The sequence below is a fragment of the Gossypium arboreum genome, chromosome 4 (genome assembly GCF_025698485.1).
Source record: "Gossypium arboreum isolate Shixiya-1 chromosome 4, ASM2569848v2, whole genome shotgun sequence".
Taxonomy (NCBI): Eukaryota; Viridiplantae; Streptophyta; class Magnoliopsida; order Malvales; family Malvaceae; genus Gossypium; species Gossypium arboreum.
Genome location: NC_069073.1, coordinates 22,525,476 through 22,544,186, shown reverse-complemented (window position 1 = coordinate 22,544,186; position 18,711 = coordinate 22,525,476). Strand labels below are relative to the sequence as shown.

At 37.8% G+C, this 18,711-nt stretch overlaps 1 non-coding gene across 1 annotated transcript; it reads right to left on the bottom strand.

Moving 5' to 3' along the window:
* Positions 1-16,495: 16,495 nt before the first annotated feature.
* Positions 16,496-16,602, bottom strand: LOC128292305 (small nucleolar RNA R71). Its single transcript, XR_008282290.1, has one exon. It is a non-coding gene; the product is annotated as a small nucleolar RNA R71 (small nucleolar RNA).
* Positions 16,603-18,711: the final 2,109 nt, after the last annotated feature.

Sequence of the window (18,711 nt, the reverse complement as noted above, 5' to 3'; positions counted from 1 at the left end):
CATCATTCAATAAAAATAAATTATCTCAGCCAAAAAACTATAGAACGAAGCCATTCACTTTGAAAAATCTTCAAAGATAAATTTAGCTCATCAATGTTTAATAGTGGCACAAGCTACATTAAAATCCACTTCAATTACTAAAACCATCTAAGACTATAACTAAATTACAGGCATTTACAACCTAATTTGTAACCTAATGTAGAAAAATCATACTACTCAATAGCATAAGCTTGACTTATTGGATGTCAATTATAGCCACAATTCCTCTCTGGATGACCTTGCAAATTCTACACACATAACCAATGCAAGTTTCAAACAACATGAGTTGAAAATAAACAATTGAGAATAAAAAAAAGAATATATATATATACATAGGAATAAAGAACTACAGACTAGTAATTCTCCAAGTAACTCAAACAACATGAGCTGAAAGTAGAGAGACCAAACAAATTAGTTTGAACTTTGAAAGAGTTGTTTGGCTTGTGAAATTTTTGGGATTTAAAGACACTTCTTTCCTTTTTCGATAAAAGAAGGTAAATTGTTGGGGATAAACCTTGGGTTAAGCAACAAACAAGTAAAATAACGAAGAAATTGAATAGATCGAACAAAAATATTTTACGTGGAAAAACCCCTCCGAAGAGTATAAAAAACCATAGGCAAAGATAATTTCACTAAAATGGAAAAAATGAGAAGAACAAAAGAGGTAGATAAAACTAAACCCCAAAACTTAAAATAATAACCCTCAAATCATAAACATAAAATTTTTTGAAAGCTTGTATAAGTTAATACCTAATGTATAATGTGTTATTTTTCTAAGGTGGAAAAATGGCCTATTTATAGGTTAGATTTGTAGGTCAAATGATATTAAAATAACCTACACTAATCAGAGTTTAAATGGGAAACTAATATTAAAATAACCTACACTAATCAGATTTAAGTGGTAAACTAAAAACAGAGTTTAACTAGGAGAAGAAAAGCCAAAAATACAAGGTCTAACTCCACAAATCTCCACATTGACTTGTATTTCCACAATGCCTTCTTTGCCAAAGCCTGCCATGGGCTTATCTTAAATTATACTGGATATTAACTAAGTCGAAGTTGTGCTCAGAAGCTGGAAGACTTTTAGTCTTTGACTTGTGCACTGCCAAACCAAAAATGACCTGGATTTGATTTCCATGAACACAATGCCATATATTTTCAAAACCTGCACCGAAAAGAGAACCTCTCTTATATGAAATGATCATACATTTTTCCCTCCTATGACCAAGTTATCTCCGCTTCAAACGATTCAACTTCGACTCCTTAACAGACAAGGGATATCCTATTTCATCAGTCACCATTGATCCTTCTAGAACATAAAGACTGCAAATATTTTTACCTTTCATAAAAAAGATAGCCCCACTAGATACCTTAATTCCGTCTGACTTGATATTAATTTTACAACCCTTCGAGTCCAAAATTCCCAAGGAGATGAGATTTTTCTTTAAGTTAGGCATACGCCTGGCATTTGACAGTGTCCTAATTATCTTGTCAGGCATCCTAATCTGAACAGTACTAATATCGGTTACCTTACTGGATGAACCATTCCCTACACGCAGAACTCCACCTTCAACTAAATTCTATGTGGAGAACTAGTCCCTGTTAGGACACATGTGGAAAGACTGCCTTGAATCCAAGATCCACTCGGACGTAAGCTCGGAGTTTTCACTTATTGACACCAACAACAAGAAATCATCACCCTTTTCATTGACCAAATTAGCACCAGCTAAATCTTCCTTGTTGCTCTCAGCAGCCCTTTTATTTCGCAGTTTGTAACAATTTACCTTGATGTAACCTAACTTCTTACAATAGCATCATATATTGTCTCGTTTCCTTGGTGTTACCAAAATCGATACTTGCCTATCTAGCTTGATATTTGAACCAAACTCATTGTTGAGTTTCTTTGCTAAATAGATGACCCTTCATATCCTCGAATGAGAGATTATCTTTGCCATAAATCAGAGTTTCCCTGAAAGACTTGTATAAAAGGGGCAAATAGCACAATAAGAATAGAGCTTGATCTTTATCGTTAATCTGAACCTCAATATTCTTTAAATAATTTAAAAGAGTAATAAACTGACTGATGTGATCTCTAAGGTGCTCACCTTTGTTTATGCAGAACGTGTAGAACTATTGTTTCAGCACTAATCGATTAGCTAGAGACTTTGTAGCGTGAAGGGTTTCTAACCTTTTCCATAAGGTAAATGTCATTTTCTTTATCAAAACCTTCTGCAACACATTATTTGTTAGACATAATTTAATCGTGGATAGAGCCTTTTTATCTAACATATCCCATTTTGATTTATCCATGTTTGCAGGTTTCTTCTTTGTAAGGACTTTCTCAAGATCACCTTGAATCAAAATTGCCATCATCCGAACTTGCCATATATTGAAATTTGTGATGCCATCGAGTTTATCAATATCAACCATATTGGTGCCATCTTTGAACGAGTTGATTGCAGAAATTAAACTAACTTTGATACCAATTTGTTGGGGATGAACTCGGTTTAAGCAACGAACAAGTAAAATAGCGAAGAAATTGAAAATACCGAACGCAAATATTTTATGTGGAAAAACCTCTTGAAAAAGGATAAAAAAACCACAGACAAAGATAATTTCACTAAAAAAAAAAAGAAGAGTACAAAAGATGGAGATAAAAATAAACCCCGAAACTTGAAATAAGAACCCTTAAAACGTAAACACAAAATTCTTTGAAAGCTTGTAAAAGCTAATACCTAAATGTATAATGACTTATTTTTTTAGGGTGGAAAAATGGCCTATTTATAGGCTAAATTTCTAGGTCAAACAAAATTAAAATAACCTACACTAATCAAAGTTTAAGTAGAAACTAATATTAAAATAACCTATACTTATCAGAGTTTAAGTGGTAAAGTAAAATAGAGTTTATGTAACACCCTTTACCCAAGTCCGAGACCGGAGCTGGGCATGAGGCATTACCTGACTTAAACACATGTATTCAATCTTTTCTGAAATGTAAAAACTAGGTCAAATTAAAATTTTCTTTTCATAGTTCGTTGATTCCTAACATGGGCCTACGAGGCCCAAATCGTACTTTGGAAATAGTCTGGGATTAATTCGATCACTTATGAAAACTTGGGAAAATATCACTTGAAACAGGGCACACGCCCGTGTAGAAGGGCAACATGCCTGTGCGGTCATTATAACAGGGCAGCTTTAATGGCCCGTGTGATACACACGGCTTAAGCATCTAGGCACACGCCCGTGTGAATTAAATTCTAAATGCGAACCTATAGGGGTTTTCACACGGCCTGACACACGCCCGTGTCTATAGCCCGTGTCCCTCACACGGCCATGACACACCCGTGTATTAAAACCTTGACATTCTATTTCTGACGTAAGCACCCAATTTAGGACACACGGCCAAGGTACACGCCCGTGGCCAAAAGCCATGTCCTCTATACGGCTGAGACACACGGCTGTGTCTTTGCCCATGTGTTTACTACCATGCATTCTGGCTTGCAAATTTTAAGTGCAGGGGACACATGGTAGAACAACACGCCCGTGGGATTGACCGTGTGTCACAGACGGCCTAGACACACGCTCTTGTGTCTACCTGTGTAGACAATATAAGGCTATCTACCAAGCCTTTGCTACCCTGAAACAAAATCTAACATCAACCAACACATCAAAGATTTACTTAATATGATTTCTCAACCAAACAACCATAGCTAAGACCCATAAACATTACATATAATCAACCATGCCAACAATTTCACATTCATGAAAGACTAGCTTGCATTAACATAATAACTTTCAATATTAGCCATTCTCCATGGCCTTATACAAAATAAAACAAATGCTAAAGTGAGCCAACATTTTGGCCAATTAACAATGACACAAAACTCAAAACTCAAGGTCCTATACATGCCATAATCAAAATAAAAGATCTAACTATACCAAGTGCTTCGGATGATAGTGTGACTAGCTTCTCTGATGTAGAGATGATACTCTAGCTACTATGGCGGCATTATAAGAAAACGAAAAGGGAAATAGGGTAAACATAAAGCTTAGTAAGTTACATGAAAATAAACAAAAACTACTTATCATAAAGCAATATGTTCATAACCTTTCATAGATTATTCATGAATACCATAAATAAATGCAAGCACAATTTGCTCATCACCATCTAATACAACTCATATTGCATACATTGAGCCCAAGTCTCATAAATTTCAATTAGGTATCTGTACCACTCATCACATGATCATGACTTTTCTCATTTTGATATAAATCATAAACCTTTTTTTGAACCATTTGGAATGCTACCGGATACTCAATAGCCCTAACATGGGTTAAAATGCCGACGCCATGTCCCAGACATGGTTTTACACTGGGTTTCATCTATCGGTGTCGATGCCATATCCCAGACATGGTTTTACACTGGGTCTCATCTATCAGTGTCGATGCCATGTCCCAGACAGGTTTTACACTGACACACCACAAGCTGACGCCATGTCCTAGATAGGTCTTACACTAGCTTGTATATCGCGAGGTCGATGAATGTCCCAGACATGTCTTACACAAGCTCTCGTCGTAATGCCGATGCATGTCCCAGACATGTTTTACACTAAATCTCATACTGTGGCTGATGCATGTCCTAGACATGTCTTACACTACCACACATATCACCCATTATTACGGTACAAATATCCAAGTCTATTCCAAAGGTTTAACGAAAGTCTTTACTACATAAGTTTCTCAACATGTATTCTCATATTCCAAAATCAAGACAATTTATTCCATATCAACTCAAATACACATTATAAAGATATAGTTACATTATTACATACAACTTACCTCGGATTACAAAATGTAGACGGCTAGACGGTTTACTCAACTTGCTTGGCTTTCCCCCGGTCCAAGTCTGGTTTTCGTGTTTCTTGATCTAAAGTAATAAAAATTCACTCATTTAACCACTGAATAAATTTAAGCAATCATAAGGTCACATTTTTGGCAAAATGACCATTTTGTCCTTGGACTTTCACAAAATGACCATTTTACCCTTAGGCTTGAAAATCAATTTTTATCAAATTTCTGCAAATTTTAAGCCTAGCCGAACCCTATTTACTCTTATAGTGACCCAGAATTCCCATTGTTTCACAATATTACTATCCATTTTACAAACTTAACAAAATGGTCCCAGGTTTTCATGAGATGTTCTTTCAGAAAAGTTGTTCACTACACCACTAAGATTCATTTTCTTCCATAAAAACTCAGTAAACATCATAAATCCTTTCATGGAAAAACCCTAGACTATTAACCATTTTGCAAAATGGTCCCCTCATTAGCTAGCTCATGCTACAAGGGTTCTAAAAGTACAGAAATTATAAAAAATAACCTTCAAATTGACTTACTTGCAAGAAGATAGCTTGGCTGAAATTTTTAAAGCTTCAAGAACCCTTATTTTGCTCAGAATTTTAGTGAAGAAGAAGGGGTGAAAGGGATGATATTATCCTTTTTCTATTTTATTTCTTTTTAGTCAATTTAGCCACCAAATTTTTACCTAACATTGACTTTTCTATCCCTTTGTCTCCTATGGCCTGCCATGCCTCTTTAAAGGGTCTAATTGCATTTTAAAGACCCTAAATTTAAGTTCTCTAGCTATTTAACACCCTTAGCTATTAAAATAGGACTTTTGCACTTCAGGCGATTTAGTCCTTTTCGTAATTAAGCTCACAAACGCTAAAATTACTTCACCAAATTTTTCATGCACTAATATAAACATGTTATAACTCTAAAATAATAATAAAATATTTTCTTTAACTTCATATTGGTGGTCTTGAAATCATTGTTCTGACTAAGCCCAAAATCGAGCTGTTAGAATTCTCCCTTTTAGGGATTTTTGTCCCCTAAAATCTTACCGGTGAATAAATTTGGGTATTGGTCTCTCATGGTCTCCTTGGGTTCCCATGTGGCTTCCTCGACTCCATGTCTATGCCACAAAACCTTCACGAGTGCTACACTTTTATTCCTCAATTTCTTAACCTCTCGATCCAAAATCTTGATCGGTTCTTCACCATAGGTAATATCCGTGCTTATTTCAATTTCTTCTGGTGAAATCACGTGTGAGGGGTCAGATCGGCAGTGGCGCAACATCGATACATGGAACACATCATGAATCTTCTCTACCTCACGAGGCAAGGCTAATCGGTATACTACCGGTCTAATTTTCTCGGTCACCTCAGAAGGTCCAATAAACCGTGGACTCAGCTTGCCCTTTTTACTGAATCTAAGGACTTTCCTCCACGGGGATACTTTCAAAAACACCTTATCACCAACTTGAAACTTGATTTCTTTTCATTTCAAATCCGCGTAGGATTTCTGTCTATCCGATACGGCTCTCAGGAAATCACGAATCATCTTAACCTTTTCTTCAGTCTCTCTGACTAAGTCGACCCCATGAATCTGATTCTCTTTAAGTTTCATCCAATATAAGGGCGTTCGACACTTACACCCATACAAAGCCTCATAAGGCGCCATTTTCAAACTCAACTGATAACTATTGTTATAGGCGAATTCAACTAGTGGCAAATACTTTTCCCAACTACCTTGGAACTCGAGAACAGAACATCGCAACATATCTTCTAAGATCTGAATAACATTCTCCGACTGACCGTCGGTTTGCGGGTGAAATGTTGTACTAAAATTCAATTTCGTTCCCAATGCCTCTTGCAACTTCTTCCAAAATCGCAATGTAAACCTCGGATCTCTATGAAGTCTCACGATCTCAGAAACATATAGATCGGCCAATTTCTCAAAGGAATAGTCGATACGCACTGGTATAAAATATGTCGACTTAGTAAGTCTATCAACAATTACCCAAATTGAATCCTTTTTCCTTGGTGTCATAGGCAATCTCGATAGAAAATCCATGGTTACCCGGTCCCATTTCCCCTTGGGAACCATCACAGGTTGAAGTAATCCCGAAGATACTTGGTGTTCAGCCTTCACTTTTTGACAAACTAGACACTTAGAAACAAACTCAGAAATGTCTCTTTTCAACCCTGACCACCAGTACATTTTCTTCATGTCATTATACATTTTCACACTACCCGGATGGATAGACAAACAAATACTATGTGCTTCTTGTAAAATCTTCTGAATAAGCTCATTATCCTTGGATACATAAACTATGTCTTGGAACATCGAGCATTCGTCGGTACTAATCCAAAAATTTGATTCAACACCCGACTCACACTGAGTTCTCTTGGCTTGCAATTTGCCCTCGTTATTCTGAGCTTCACAAATTTCTTGGAGAAATGTTGGTCTAGCCTTTAACTCTGATAAAATTGAAGCATCCTCTGACAAGGCCAAATAGGCATTCATTGCTCTCAAAGCAAATAAGGATTTTCTACTCAATGCATCGGTGACCACGTTCGCCTTTCCCAGATGATAGTCTATAATCAACTCATAATCCTTTATCAACTCTAACCATTTCCGTTGCCGTAAATTCAGCTCCTTTTGAGTCATGAAATACTTTAGACTCTTATGGTCAGTAAATACTAGGCACCTCTTGCCATACAAATGGTGCCTCCAAATTTTTAACGCGAACACTATAGCTGCTAGCTCTAAACCGCGGGTCGGGTAATTTCTCTCCTGTGGCTTTAGCTGTCTAGAGGCATAGGCTATTACCTTGCCTTCTTGCATGAGCACGCACCCTAAACCATTTAAGGATGCATCACTAAACACTACAAACTCTTTTCCCGTTTCTGGTTGCACTAAAACTGGTGCTTCGACCAACAAAGCCTTTAGTTTCTCAAAACTCTACTGACACTTATCTGTCCATTTGAACTCGACATCCTTTTGTAACAACCTTATCATCAGAGTAACTATCGTAGAGAATCCATTCACGAATCTTTTATAGTACCCATCTAAACCCAGAAAGCTTCGAACCTCTATCACATTCCTCGGCGGTTTCCACTCAACAATAGCCAAAGTCTTGCTTGGATCAACTTGAATTCCATCTCCCGACACAATGTGTCCCAAGAATCTGACCTCTTTAAGCCAAAATTCACTCTTACTAAACTTGGCATATAACTGCTTATTTCTCAAGGTTTGTAAAACCGTTCTCAGATGCTTCGTGTGTTCACTCTCATCATGTGAGTAAATCAGTATGTCGTCGATAAATACCACCACGAACTTATCCAAATACAGTCGAAAAATACGGTTCATCAAATCTATAAACACCGTAGAAGGGCATAATAAGAAACTCATAGTGCCCATACCTTGTCCTAAATATGATTTTAGGTACTTTTTTCTCCTAAACCCTTAACTGGTAGTAGCCAGACCTTAAGTCGATCTTAGAAAACAAGGTGGCTCCCTTAAACTAATCTAACGAATCATCGATCCTTGGTAAGGGATACTTGTTTTTCACAGTCACCTTGTTGAGCTGTCTATAGTCTATACATAACCTCATCGACTCGTCTTTCTTGTTCACAAAAAGTACCGGAGCACCCTATGGGGAAAAACTCGATCTCGCAAAGCCCTTATCAGTCAATTCGTGTAATTGAACCTGCAACTCTTTCAACTCCGTAGGGGCTATTCTATACGGAGCAATCGAGATGGGTGCCGTACCGGGGACTAACTCAATTCTGAATTTAACTTCCCTCACTGGAGGCAGTCTGGGTAATTCCTCCGAAAACACGTCCGTGAACTCACATACCACTGGTACGGACTTGATCTTCAATTCAGATGCTTGGGTATTCAATACAAAGGCGAGATAGGCCTCATATCCCTTTCTTAAATATCTCACTGCCGATATGGATGATATCATCACAGGCAAGTCGTTCGTTCTACCCGATTCAACTCGAAGAACATCCCTTCTTCACACTTCAACTCAATAACTTTTCTTCTACCGTCCACTACAACACTATGAGAAGTCAACCAATCCATCCCAAGGATTGCATCAAATTCATTAAATGGCAATAACATCAAGTTAGCCGGAAAACAGTGACCTTTAATTTTCAAAGGACAATTTCTACACACTTGGTCAACTAGCACATGTCTGCCTAAAGGGTTGGATACTTTTATCACAAATTCAGTGGGCTCTACTTGCATGTTCATAAGGGATATCAATTCCATACAAATATAAGAGTAGGTAGATTCTGGGTCAATTAAAGCAACAACAGATACATCATGGATAGAAAAGGTACCCGTGATCACATTGGAAGACTCTGCATCTTCACAAGCACGTATAGCATAAGTCCTTGTAGGTGCTCTGCTCTCAGACCTCACAACTACATAGGTGCACCTCTACTACTAACTCCACTTTCCGGGTTCTTATATAGTCTACCCCTTGAAGGAGCGTTACCCGATCTCACGCTTTGATCCTTATCTTTCTCGACCATCTCGGGACAGCTATGAATAAAATGGTCCAACGACCCACATTTAAAAAAACCTCTTTCATTTCCTCGGCATTCATCTAAATGATGTTTGACGTATTGTAAACATTCTGGTCTATTCGGGCGAGCACTACCAACACTCGCAATAGAAGTAGTTGGGCTTTTGTTACTGCGTACTGCTTATTCCTCCTCTTGTTCGAGAACCCCACTGACGTGTTTGATCGAGTAGGAGACTCTCTCGATCTCTTAGATGAGGTCTGCTGTGATTTCCCCATCTGTCTTTTCCTTGAGTATCGGGACTCGACATCTGCCATTCTCTTCTCTCTAGCCAACTCCTCGGCCTTGCAAGCTCTTTCAACCAGTCCCACAAACTCTCTCAACTCTAGGATACCAACTAATAAATGAATGTTTTCATTCAGACCATCTTCAAACCTCTTACACATGATGGCCTTTGTAGATATGTATTCCTGCGCATATTTGCTGAGCCTCACAAACTCGCGTTCATATTCTGTCACTGTCATACAACCTTACTTTAGCTCTAAAAATTATTTCCTTTTCCGGTCTATAAACCTTTGGCTAATATACTTCTTTTCAAACTCTTCCTGAAAGAATTCTCACATTATCCGCTCTCTCGGTACGACTGACATGAGGGTATTCCACCATTGATAAGCCGAATCTTGTAGGAGTGACACTACGCACTTCATACACTCCTCCGATGTGCACGATAATTCATCGAATACTCTGATGGTATTTTCCAGCCAAAACTCGACCCTCTCTGGGTCATCATTGATATTTGCTTGAAATTCTTCGGCCCCATATTTATGAATTCTGTCCACTGAAGGTTTCTCTCTTTTAGCCATCTCTGCTCCTTGAGGAGCTACATGAATGGGTTGAGGAATTGGGGGAGGTGGGGGAGGTGGACTATTCGGATTCACTTGAATAAACTTCGAGTACCACGCGTCCATCGTATGGAGGTAAGCTTCTCTAGCCCCTCCGCCCTGACTCATTGTCATGGGCCCACTATCAACTGGCCTTGTCCTTCAGCAAGAGCCGGCGCATTACTTTCCACATCATCCACCATAGCTACGTCAAGATCCATTTACTATATATAAAAACACAATTTATCTCCTCAGGAGTTGTCACACTATCAATATACAATTATGGCATGTATAGCTAGACTCATACTCACACTAGGTTAGTTCTAGAATTGACTAAACTATAGCTCTGATACCACTAAATATAACACCCCTTACCCAAGTCCAAGAGCGGAGCTAGGCATGAGGCATTACCTAACTTAAATGCATGCATTCAATCTTTTCTGAAATGTAAAAACTAGGTCAAATTAAAACTTTCCTTTCATAGTTCATTGATTCCTAATATGGGCCTACAACACCCAAATCGTACTTTGGAAATGGTATAGAATTAATTCGATCACTTATGAAAACTTGGGAAAATATCACTTGAAACAGGGCACGTGCCCGTTTCAAAGGGCAATACGCCCGTGTAGTCATTATAACATGGCCATGTTAATGGCCCGTAAGACAACACGACCTAAGCATCTAGGGACACGCCTGTGTCCCATGCCCGTGTGAATTAAATTCTCAATGCGAACCTATAGGGGTTTTCACACGGCTTGACACACGTCCGTGTCTATAGCCCGTGTCCTTCACATGGCCATAACACGCCTGTGTCTAAAAACCTTGACATTCTATTTCTGACGTCAGCACCCAATTTGGGGCATACGGCTAAGGCACACTCCCATGGCCAGAGGTCGTGTCCTTCACACGGTTGAGACACACAGCCCTATCTCTGCCCGTGTGTATACTATTATGCATTTTGACTTGCATATTTTACGCACAAGGGACACACGGCCGAGCAACATACCCGTGGAACTGACCGTGTGTCCAGACGGCCTAGACACATGCTCGTGTGTCTACCTATGAGGACAATATAAGGCTATCTACCAAGCCTTTGCCACCCTAAAACAAAATCTAACATTAACCAACACATCAAAGATTTACTTAATATGATTTCTCAACCAAACAACCATAGCTAAGATCCATATACATTACATATAATCAATCATGCCAACAATTTCACATTCATGAAAGGCTAGCTTGTATTCACATAATAACTTTCAATATTAGTCATTTTCCATTGGCTTATACAAAATAAATCAAATGCTAAAGTGAGCCAACATATTGGCCAATTAACAATGACACTAAACTCAAAAGTCAAGGTCCTATACATGCCATAATCAAAATAAAAGATCTAACTATACCAAGTGCTTCAAATGATAGTGTGACTGGCTTCTCTAACGTAGAGATGATCCTCGAGTTACTATGGCGGCACTATAAGAAAACGAAAAGGGAAATAGGGTAAGCATAGAGCTTAGTAAGTTGCATGAAATAAACAACAACTACTTATCATAAAGCAATATGCTCATAACCTTTCATAGATTATTCATGAATACCATAAATAAACGCAAGAACAACTTACTCATTACCATCCAATACAACTCATATTGTATACATTGAGCCCATGTCTCATACATTTCAATTAGGTACCTGTACCACTCATCACATGATCATGACTTTTCTCATTTCGATATAAATCATAAATCATAAACCTTTTGTTGAACCATTTAGAATGCTACCGGATACTCAATAGCGCTAACATGGGTTAAAATACCGACGCCATGTCCTAGGCATGATCTTACACTAGCTCTCATTTTTCGGTGTCGATGCCATGTCCCAGATAGGTCTTACACTGACACACCAGAAGCTGACACCATGTCCCAAACAGGTCTTACACTAGCTTGCATATCGCGAGGTCAGTGCATGTCCCAGACATGTCTTACACTGGCTCTCGTCTCAATGCCGATGCATGTCCTAGACATGTCTTACACTGACTTAAATATCGCAAGGCCGATGCATGTCCCAGACATGTCTTACACTAGCACACATATCACCCATTATCACAGTACAAATATCCAAGTCTATTCCAAAGGTTCAACGAAAGTCTTTACTACGTAAGTTTCTCAACATGTATTCTCATGTTCCAAAATCAAGACAATTTATTCCATATCAACTCAAATACACATTATAAAGATATAGTTACATTATTACATACAACTTACCTCAGATTACAAAATGTAGGCAGCTAGACGGTTTACTCAACTTGTTTGGCTTTCCCCCAGTCCAAGTCCGATTTTCGTGTTTCTTGATCTAAAATAATAAAAATTCACTCATTTAACCTCTGAATAAATTTAAGCAATCATAAGGTCACATTTTTGGCAAAATGATCATTTTGCCCTTAGACTTTCACAAAATGACCATTTTACCCCTAGGCTTGAAAGTCAATTGTTATCGAATTTCTTCAAATCTTAAGCCTATCCGAAACTTTTTTACTCTTATAGTGACCAAAAACTCCGATTGTTTCACAACATTACTATTCATTTTACAAACTTTACAAAATGGTCCCTTTTAGGGTTTTCATGAGAAGTTCTTTCACAAAAGTTGTTCACTACACCACTAAGATTCATTTTCTTCCATGAAAACTCAACAAACATCATAAACCTTTCATGGAAAAACCCTAGACTATTAACCATTTTGCAAAATGGTCCCCTCATTACCTAGCTCATGCTACAAGGGTTCCAAAAGCACAAAAATTATCAAAAATAACCTTCAAATTGACTTATTTGTAAGAGGATAGCTTGGCTGAAATTTTAAAGCTCCACGAACCCTTATTTTCAAGAATTTTGATGAAGAAAAAGGGGTGAAAGGGATGATATCATCCTTTTTCTATTTTATTTCTTTTTAGTCAATTTAGCCACCAAATATTCACCTAACATTGACTTTTCTATCCCTTTATCTCCTATGGCTGGACATGCCTCTTTAAAGGTCTAATTTCCCTTTAAAGACCTCCAATTTAAGTTCTCTAGCTATTTGACACCCTTAGCTATCAAAATAGGAGTTTTACACTTTATGCAATTTAGTCATTTTTCGCAATTAAGCTCACAAACGCTAAAATTACTTCACAAAATTTTTCATGCACTAATATGAACATGCTATAACTTTAAAATAATAATAAAATACTTTCTTTGACTTCAGATTTTTGGTCTCGAAACCACTATTCCGACTAATCCCAAAATTGGGCTTTTATAGTTTAATTGGGAGAATAAAAGTCAAAAAATACGAGGCATAACTCCACATAAAATGGAAAATGTGTGGGAAATAATGGGTTTATTTTTTTAATTATATTTTAGTTTTATATTTTAAATTTTAAAGTTGGTCAAAAAATTTTTCGCTTGTATATCAAGAGAGAAAACCAACCTATAGTAGTAACCCTTTATTGTTGATTAGGGTAAGTGAGTTAGAGGAAGTCTTTCATGTAGTGCAAGCTAATGTGAGCCAAAATTATGGTCAATTGGACCAAGTCTTGCAATTTTTGCAAAACAACTTAGCCTCTAGTATAGCTAGTAATACCGAACCTAATTCGAAAAGGGAAGGAAAGGAACACGCCAAAGAGATCACCTTTAGATCAGGGTCAGTGGTTAAGGAACCTATCAGATAAAATTGCCAAGAGAAAGAAGTTAGTGAGAATGATGAGATCACCCGCACTCCTAGTGTTGGAGATGGGGTAAGAGAGAAGGAAAGACTTGATAGAGAGCCCAAACAAGTTGAACCAGAAGATAGAACCATTCCATCACCACCACCACCACAAAGCCTAATACCCATACCATTTTCTTCACGTCTAAAAGAGAAAAAGAATAAAGAGAGTGAAGAGTTATTGCAATTCCTCAATATGTTTAAGGCCTTGAATGTGATCCTCCCCTTGTTAGAGCTCATTGAGAAAATTTCCAAATGCACCAAATTCCTTAAGGATGTTATGTCAATAGGAAGAAAATAAGGAGAGGAGAGCAAATCGCTCTTAATGAGGAATGCATCGTGGTAGTGTCTAGAAGAGTTCCTACCAAGCTCAAGGATCCTGGCAGCAGATAAACCGTAATTTATACATATTTTTATCCCATGCTTAACACATTTATGGATGATTTCTCCTTAGATTTGGTGAATTCAATGCTCTTAATTCTTTAATTTCATGTTTTATACTTAGGTGAGCATAGGAGAGTAAAAAGAGCAAGAAACAGGCCGAAAATGGAGAAAATAGACCCACATGAGAAATCAACCTGGCCTGGACTTCCTTACACGGGCGTGTCCCACTGCTGTGTCCCTTTGGCAAGATTGAAGCACGACTTACATGGGCAGACTACACGCCTGTGCCTATTCAACAGCCTTGACCACGGGCTGGAGTAGTCGTACACGGGCGTGTCCTTGCCAAGCCCAAGTATAACCCTATTCGAAAAAAGCCAATTTTGAGGGATCTTAGGCATTCTAAAGCCTATTTAAACACCTGAGGAGGCACTTAGAAAGGGGACGTAGAGTAGAAAGCAAGGAATTACTCAAGGAAAGCCGATTGATCCATCTCAGAAGCCGGATTCATAATCAAGACTGAAGATCTCCTTTCAAGTTCCTTCAGGAGTTTTGGGTTTTCTTATGTTTTGTTATCTTTATACTTTTGAGATGTTTTCTTTCATAAGTATGAACTAAACCCCCTAAATACCTAAGGGGAATGAAACCTAAGATGGATCTTGTTATTATTATCTGAATTGTATGATAAATATTTGACTTGTTTTTAATTATGTGTTCTTAATTCTTGTTTTAATATTCCAGGATATTGATTCAAGCTAAGCTCTTATTCAGAGGAGGAGTAGACCCTGTCTAAGAGTAAAATTGTCATAATTAAGTGGAGTTGATTGCGCGCCTAGAGATAGGGTGACAAGATTTTGTCGGATTAAGGTGAAACCTAATAAGGTAATCCATAGATCGAGTTAATGCAATTCTAGGGTGTTAATTAGAAAGAGATTTCAATTATTCAACCTAGAGTTAGACGTTATTAGTCTCAAGAGAGATAATAATATAACTTAGGGATTTCGATGGATCAAGTCAAATGAATAAATCGTCTGATTCAGAGTCAAATAACAAGTGAAGCCTAGGTGGATTTTTCGTTAGGTATTGTCTTAATCAATCAAATTTTCCCAAAAGTATTTTCCCAAATTTTCTTTCTGTGCATTCTTAGTTTAGTAATTACTTTAGATAACCAAACCTCTTAATTTTTAGGCTAGATAATAAAAAGGAAGTAAATACTAGTACTCGTGGTTTTTTGGGTTCGACAATCCGGTCTTGCTAAACTATACAACTGTTCGATAGGTACACTTGCCTTAATCGTGATAATAAGTTAGTCTCAAGAACGATTCATTCATAAATCTTTAAAACCTGTCACGATTATCACGTACCAAGTTTTTGGTGCCGTTGCCGGGGAACTAGGATATTGGAACACCCGATTTTTATTACTTTAGCCATTTTACTTTTATTGAAATTTAAATTTTTATTTTCTTTTCTAATTCTTCATTTATTCTCTTCTGATAGGTTTTTCTAGTTTATGACCAGAAGAAACCCGTCAGAACCATTACTGTTTGATAGTGTGATTGATTGAACAGTTGGCAGAAACCAAAGAGAAATAAGGCGAAGCTTACGATACACAAGGAAGAGCAAGAGGACGATACTTCAACCATAACCGAGGAGATGGCTGAAAACTAAGAAAATCTGCTACCTCCTGCGATTGCTGCTAATCAGAATCCTGTTCTATGCACTATGTATGATTATGCTAAACCTTCTTTAACAAGAACTGAATCGAGCATAGTTAGACCTGCTGTAGCTGCAAATACTTTTGAACTGAAACCTAACACAATTCAAATGATACAACAATTTGTTCGGTTTGATGGTTTGTAGGACGAAGATCCTAACGCTCACTTGGTAAACTTTTTAGAATTATGTGATACATTTAAAATTAATGGCATTTTTGATGACGCCATTCGCCTTCAGTTATTCCTTTTTTCATTGAGAAACAAAACTAAACAGTGGTTGAATTCGTTACCACGGGGGTCAATCACTACTTGGGAACAAATGACAGAAAAGTTTTTACTAAAATATTTTTCGCCAGCTAAAACAGCTAAATTACGTAATGATATCTCTTCTTTTGTGTAGATGGATTTAGAAACACTCTATGATGCATGGGAGAGATACAATGACCTCTTGAGAAGATGCCCTCACCATGGGTTACCACTTTGGCTACAGGTTCAAACGTTTCATAATGGCCTAAATCCTTCGACTCGACAGATGATCGATGCAGCTACGTGCGGAAGCATCAATAATAAAACACCTGAAGATGCTTATAAATTTATAGAAGAGATGTCAATGAATAATTAGCAATGGAAAGTCATGAGGACAAAGCCAACAAAAGCAGCCGGCGTTTATAACGTCGATTCAGTCACCATGCTCTCTAATCAGGTAGAACTCTTGAATAAGAAAATTGATGGTTTTCTTAGTTCTTCACAGGTTCACCCAGTGATGCAGTGCGAAGCAAGTGGAGGTGGATCAAGCAATTCGGATTACCCACCCTATGGCCACAACATAGAGAATGAGCAGTTAAATTACATGGGTAATAATCCTCGATCTCAAAATAATCTTTAGAGTAATACTTATAATGCAGGTTGGAGGAACCACCCAAATTTCTCATAGGGTGGCCATGGAAATCAGCGACCCCCACCACCTCCAAGCTTCCAATAAAAATGTAACACCCCGAACCCGAGACCGTCGCCGGAGTCGAACACGAGGTGTTAACAGACTTCAACCCACTTATTGAGAGTTTCCAGACAAGCTGTCAATCTGTGTACTAGTCGCTCCAAAATTCATAACTTGAGTTTTACAACTCGAAAATAAGTTTCGCAATTTTTCCCTGAAACTAGACTCATATTTCCATCTACATATTTTTTCTAGAATTTTGGTCGAGCCAATTAGTACAGTTTATTAGTTAAAGTCTCCCTGTTGCAGGGATCGACTACACTGACCTTTGTGCGTTACGAATTGGATATCTCCTGTACAGGGCTTCAATACTGATGTCGTTTGTTTCTATAGAAACTAGACTCAGAGAGGAATCTACACATATGGCATGACTCCTAATTATCTCTGGTTAATTTACAATGATTTTCCAAAGTCGGGACAGGGGATCCAGAAACCGTTCTGGCCCTGTTTCACAAGAACTTTAATATCTGTTAACTTATAACTCATATGACCATTTCGTTTCTTCCATATGAAAGTAGATTCATCAAGGTACATTTAAATAATTTATTTACTATTTAATACCATTCCTACTATTTTTAGTGATTTTTCAATCTCATGTTACTGCTGCTGCCAGCACCTGTCACTAAAGCAACTATGCCTATTTCATGATTTCCTTTGATCTAACTAGTGATTCATCATACATGTCACAAATCATGATCATGACTAGCCATACCAGAGGCTAATCATTATCCAACATCTCCCTACTACACTATTGCCATAACATGCATTTTAACACCAAAATAATCAACCATGGCATAAGGCATGGAAATCGAATTACCAAGACTTGTGACTTAACATTGGAGAACTAAATCCAACCGAGCATTTATGCCATTTTCGCATGGCTAAAAGTTTACATACCAAAGTTCAACAAAGCATATTAGCCTATACATGCCAAAATGTTCTCCTAAACCGACTACACAAAAAATACCAAAAGTTGCTAGCCGATGTGATGACTCCGATGACGATCACGAGCACGCAAAAAGGACGAGTCCGAGAAACCTAAAATGGCGACAAGCAAACACCGGGTGAGTATATAACTCAGTAAGCCATAAGCATTATATTGCCGTTCAGTAATAATATACCATAAAAGAAGATAATTAATGCGGATTAAAATCCTCCATCCACACCCAAACGGTACTATAATTCTTTAGGCATTTCGGTTTGGTCTCATACCAAGCCCTACTTGATATTTCATACGTTCGCCATATGACATTGCATGCATTTATTTTCGAGCATAATCACCACATAGATCAAGACTTACCAAACCAAAATTCCAAATATAAATAAAATGTCCATTCCTCATGAGCTCAAGGTGTTTACTCGCATCGCTGTCCATGATTGACTCGGTAAGGCCGCACATAGAACATGTACGTTTATTTGAGGATGTGCAATAAGCCCGCACACTTAGTGCTTAATAGTCGAACTCGCACACTTAGTGCTATATAATCAAACTTGCACACTTAGTGCTGTATAATTTGAACCCGCACACTTAGTGCCAATTTGTGATTATAAATGTTTACACCGCACACTTAGTGCCGAAACCGATC